General features: G+C 32.1%; 1 pseudogene; it reads left to right on the plus strand.

Moving 5' to 3' along the window:
• Positions 1 to 845: 845 nt before the first annotated feature.
• LOC146934906 (beta-galactosidase-like) lies at positions 846 to 2,520 on the plus strand (annotated as a pseudogene).
• Positions 2,521 to 6,263: the final 3,743 nt, after the last annotated feature.

A 6,263-nucleotide genomic window follows, 5' to 3' on the forward strand; every position in this document is an offset into this window, starting at 1 on the left:
GAAAAATAGGAATATACTTTAATATATATAACCAAAAAAGGAAAAGGATTTACGGATGGGAGAGAGAAAATGTATTGACAATGATGGCATGACTTGCTTATAAAATATTGCCTTCTGATTAGTTGGGAGTAGTGACAAATTTAAATTCATTAAAATGCAACGATATGGTAGAAGCACCCAATTTATATTCCTCATCGCAAATTTTCTTTGCTATTTTATCTCTATCTAACAATTTCTTGCTCCTTTTCATTATTTAAAAAATATTGCCTGTAAGCATAGATTGAAGAAATCTTGTAAAAAATAATGATATTTTTTTAAATGCTTAAAATTAACTTTTATCAAAATTTCATTTTTTTAATTAATTTTCATGATATTGTAAATTATCATTTTAATTAATTTATTAATGTTATATAAAATAGGAACAAATATTAATTTTATATATAGTTACATAATATAAAGCAAGTTTATACCAAAAAATAAAGTAATGTATAGCAAGTGCAATAGGACAATATTTAGGAGTACAAATATAATATGATGAGCTAAACTCTAATGCACAATTAATGCAGAATAGAACTATTAACCAACCATTAAATTTCTTACAAAACCAACCATCAAGTTAGGAAACGACAATTCACAACCAACCGATATTTTTAAGTAAGAAAACCTCAACCAAAAAACAATTTTAAGGTAGGAAGTGAATCTAATCATTGACATAAATCAATCCTTATCTGATTGTATGGATATCATCCATAATACGTAAATAAACTAAAAATAGAAAACTCATGTATGAAATTGTGCCTATAAAAAACTTGTATATTGACCCTAGATGATACATTCAATCATATGGTTTGGAAACTTCTTATTGCATGTTTGAAAAATATGTCTAATCCTAGGTTTAGTACATTTCTTACTGCATGTTTAGCATTATTGTGTACTTGTTCATTAGGAAACCCACTCAAGTGGGAATGGGCATCTGAACCAATGCAAGACACCTTACTAGGCAAAGGGACATTTACTGCATCTAAACTTTTAGATCAAAAGAATGTTACTGCTGGAGCTAGTGATTATTTATGGTACATGACCGAAGTAGTCGTAAATGACACAACCATTTAGGGGAAATCAAAACTGCAAGTGAATGCAGTAGGCCCTATTATTTATTCATATATTAATGGATTTTGGTGGGGGTGTATATGATGGTATCCCGAGTACACGTAGTTTCGTATATGAAGAGGATATTTCCTTGAAACGAGGTACCAATATTATAAGTTTATTAAGTGTTACACTTTGTAAATCAAATTGTAGTGGGTTCATTGATATGAAAGAAACTGGTATTGTTGGGGGTCATGTGAAACTCATTTCAATTGAATTTCCAGACAATGTTTTGGATTTATCAAAATCTACTTGGTCATACAAAGTTGGGATGAATGGTATGGCGAGAAAGTTCTATGATCCCAAATCTACCAATGGAGTTCCATGGAAAACACATAATGTTTCTACAGGAGTAGGCTTGGCAATGGGGCGGGGTGGGGACGGGTTTTACATTCCCCGTCCCCATACCCGATTGTCATGTACTTACCCGTTACCATACCCATACCCAATGGGGATGAGAAATTGAACCCCAACCCCGTCCCCAACGGGTTCGGGTATCCCCGCCCCATCCCCGTCCCCACATTGAATAATTTTTTTAATAAAAAAAAGAAGTTTTTTTGCAACCCTTAGAGAAATGTTGTAATGCATTGTTCAACAATATGCTCACTTTAACATTTGTTAGATCAATTGATTTAGTTGCCTCTTTAAATATCAATGGTAGTTTTTATAACACGACAATTATTAAACAAAATAACATGACATATTAACATAAAATAGTTTTCTGCATTCGGGAAGGGTTTGGGTGTGGGTTTGGGGTAGGTACCTATATACCCGTTACCCGTCCCATACCCGTGTTTTGGAATCGGGGAAAACCCAAACCCTTACCCATACCCAGTCAAAACGGGGAAAACCCGTCAAATTGGGTTTGGTTCGGGTGGGTAACCACGGGTATGGGTTTTGTTGCCATGCCTATACAGGAGTACCAATGACTTGGTACAAGACCACTTTCAAGACCCCTGAAGGGTCAAACCTTGTAGTCCTGGATTTGATAGGCCTTCAAAGAGGAAAAGCATGGGTTAATGGTCAAAGTATTGGAAGGTATCGGCTTGGTGAAAATTCATCTTTTAGGTATTACGCAGTGCCAAGGCCATTCTTTAATAAAGATGTAAACACGTTGGTCTTGTTTGAGGAATTGGGTCTGGGTGAAGGCCCTTTCAATGTGTCTGTCGACATAATCAGCTACGAATCCAGAAATTTCGTTAAGTGGGATCAAGGTTGCTCATCATGAATATTTATATAAAAATACATAAATTCATAACCAATAAATGATGACACCATTATATTTATGCAAAATAATTAGAGAAATGTTGACAGCTTAATATCGAATATTATGTATGTTATCAATCCATCATTAACAATATATATCTTCCATATGGTTGCGCATTTGACTATCGATAACGTTTTTAGTAGAGAAACTTCTTTCATCATTTGCACTCGCCACAAGCAACAATAATGCTAGCTTCAAAAGTAAGTGCAACATTGGATAACCAACATGTTTTCTACTTTTTCTCAACTTTATTGAAAGATCACTAATCCCATCACATTATAAAAGTAACCATAAATAATGAACATCCATGATATAATTTTCAATTTGATTGTTGAGTTCCTTGATCTCTGAAGAAGAAAATTATGACGGATGAAATCGATCCAATTTAATCAACTTCTCCTTCTCAAATGCAAAAATTAATATCTCGAATATAAGCTTCATATTACTAAGCAATTTGTCTTCCACTATCTGCTTCAATTTTCTTTATTATCTTTTTTGGAGCATTTCATCTTGGGTTTAACATCTCCCACTAGCTGCTTTGATTTTTTTAAAAAAACTTTTTTGGAAAATTTTATATTGGTTTTAAGGAAGAAGAAAAACAATGGTCTTTTTGCAATTTAAACCCCAAATGCCATTGTCAAAAGGAGAAAGACAAATGCCTTTACGAAAACAGAGATAACAATTATCCTTTTTTTTAAGTGCAGTACAAAGCAATAATAATTTAACAACTATAATACGTTCCTTCAAAAAAAAAACAACTATAATACGTATATACTACTCCTTTTGACTCAAATTATATGAATTGTGGTTTCTTTTTCTTCTCCTAAAACTGAAGTCACTGTTCAAAACCTGATAGATTTCAGTGTAACTCCCCGGATTTTCATCCAAGACATTAATTAAAATTATTCATTTATTTAGAAAATATGAGACTATATTTTTTTTTTCTTAACAAACTGTTTGAATAAAACTAATAGAAAGATAATCTATTAAAAAAATAAATCAATAGAAAATTACTCTTTAAGATAAATAATAGAGTTCAAAAATATTTTAAGAGTTACAATTACAAATTAATGAAAAGTAGTCTTCTTTTTCATTGAAAAACCCAATTTTCCCCGTAAGCGTTATATCACACATCAAGCTTCTTATTTAATCTTTGGTACCTACACCCTTATATAATTTATATTAATGTAAGGGTCAATTTCCTTATCCAAATTGATTCATACTCAAAGCACAAGAAACAACGCTCTAATATAGATAGCATAAAATCTTCTCGATCAAAAAGAAATAAAATTACACTCGAACCATATTTAAAAAAAAGAACTCAAATAAAATTATGCATGAGATGCATGCTCTTAAGTACTACATGATTCGGATATAAACAAGCCACACAGGCTAAAAACGAGCCACACAGGCTATGCATATGCTAGGAAATGCAAAATAAAACTCAGCCATTAAGGCAACCACACAATTAAATCTTTAACAAATTAATCTTTTTATTCTCAAACATCACAAAGCATGTAAAACAGAACAAAAATCGACACCACATTCTCATATATAAATTTCATAAATAAATCCAAACTTTAATAAATATATATTTTAATTATTATTATTATTTTTTCAAATGACAAGAGTTTCTACTACTATTTCATAACAATGATCATAGCACTTAGAAAGAACGTATGGGGAAAAAGCTCTTACCTTAGCCAATTCCTTCTCTAATAACACGACATTTTACCGTCGAATAAGGGAGAATACCGAAAGCTTAGTCGCACGAAATTGGAGGAAGTCTTAGAACTATTCTTATTTGGATTAACAAAACAGATGGTGATGAGTGAGGTTTTAAAATGTTTATGCCATATGAATATGAAATGACAGTCGAGAGATATTGCACAAAACTGGATGTCGCAGGGATTTAAAATGTAAGGCTTTAAGACAAGGGAGCTTCTATGAAGAAGTCGGGCAATTGACTTCTTCGGTGCAGTCGTTTAATTCAGCCAATCAGATTTTAAGTGATGACACGTCAGATGTAGAACAAACTCTAATACAGACCACTTGCTCCATATGTTCCACCATGGTCTTAACAGTTGGATTTACTTGGTCTCTATGTTATTGTGGTACACCATCTACACATGATTTTTCTTCTAGTACCAATTCTCTCTCCTCTTTATTTCCCTTTCTTTATTTATCCATATTCTGTCTCTTCCAAGTTTTTGTTAAATAACCATCTTCATCTTTCCTTTATCTTCTTCATCATATCTTCATCAACTTATTCATCATTTTCATGAGAGAAAAAAACCTAGAAGATTAAAAAAAAATGAAATTACATAATAAAAAAAAACATTACAGTTAAATACATTTCCATAAAAACTTCCAATTTCAATTCCTCTTTATTTCCCTTTCTTTATTTATTTATATTCTCTCTTTAAGATATTAACTAATTAATCAAGCAAAGAATGATACTGATATGCAAAGAAACATAATAAGGGAATTTAAGTTACTTGGCATTGTGTTTTTAGACCTGCAAAAAATGCATGGCTTAATCATTTTCTACCAACGTTCATACACTGCCCCTCAGAAGGTATTTTTTTCAAAATGCTACAGAGTACTTTTTAAAAAGCTTTAATTTATGTATGTTGTCAAACTTGGTACAATTAGATATTGGCACGACTATGAACATATAAGAATACTAATCGAATGATGTTTCTAATTGTTCATTTATCAAATCTGTTGGATAATTCTCAATGATTCCTGATCATCTATTTGGAAACCGTAATGAATCAATAGATATTTATCTGATCATCCTCAGGTTGTTAGTTGCAGATTGATTATTAAATTGGATTGAAATGTTTTTAAAAAAATGTTTTGGTGAGATTTTTAGTGTGGGAAATATAAACAGATAATTTAATTCTGTTACCCTTCATGATTAGTTGTGCGCATTTATTATGAATGCCATTGGTAAACTGAACTATCTCGGAGCACTGTGTATGATGTATTAATTCTGATATTGAGAATTGTATAATCTTTTTTTTTGGTTACAGTGTAATCTTTATTTTTTTGTAACACAGTGTAATTTTTATGAGAAATTCTTGCATGGTCTCTCACCTAACACCTCATATTTAGTCTCAACCAATGAAAATAAAACACATCATTTAAATTTAATGGAGGTGCACTTTCAATTGCATATCTTGTTAATGGCAACCACTTGAAAAAAATGGTTGAACATGATCTAGAGAGACCACAAAAAAGAAATGGTTGAACATGATCTAGAGAGACAACAAAAAAGAAATTGATTTTTTTATTTTACAGTTTTTTAAATTTAAATGATGTGTCCTATTTTCATTGGTTGAGACTAACTATGAGGTGTTAGGTGAGAGACCATGCAAGAATTTCTCAATCTTTATTTGTGCCTGCATCATGTAATATCCCGCCTGTCAGTATCGGAATATTACCAGTCAATCGTGTCAGAGGGTTATTTTTACGGAAAGAAAGTTTGATGGAAATGTTTATTAATGGCATAAGTCAGGTACGAGTTAAGTATCAATGTCAAGTTGAACGCGTCAAGACGAAGGGCATTTAAGTATTTACGTGCAAGGGAGTACATAAGTGTTTTTGGGGCCAAAATATTCATTTTTCACTTCTCTTTCTCTCTCTAGGTTTGAGAGAAAGAATTCTCTCCTCTCTCTCTAGGAGGCCGCCCCCTTTTTCCTCTCCCAATCCACTCAAACTCTTCCAAGATCACCAAGTGGTAAGCAAGCATGGATCAAAGAAGCTTTGGGAACAAGAAAACATCAAGAGGGAGAAGTTTAGCATGATTAGAGAAACTTGGAAGTTAGGGTTTGGGCTTGAT

The sequence above is a fragment of the Medicago sativa genome, chromosome 3 (assembly GCF_051527215.1).
Source record: "Medicago sativa cultivar Bolivia chromosome 3, Bolivia_mono, whole genome shotgun sequence".
In the NCBI taxonomy this organism is placed as follows: domain Eukaryota; kingdom Viridiplantae; phylum Streptophyta; class Magnoliopsida; order Fabales; family Fabaceae; genus Medicago; species Medicago sativa.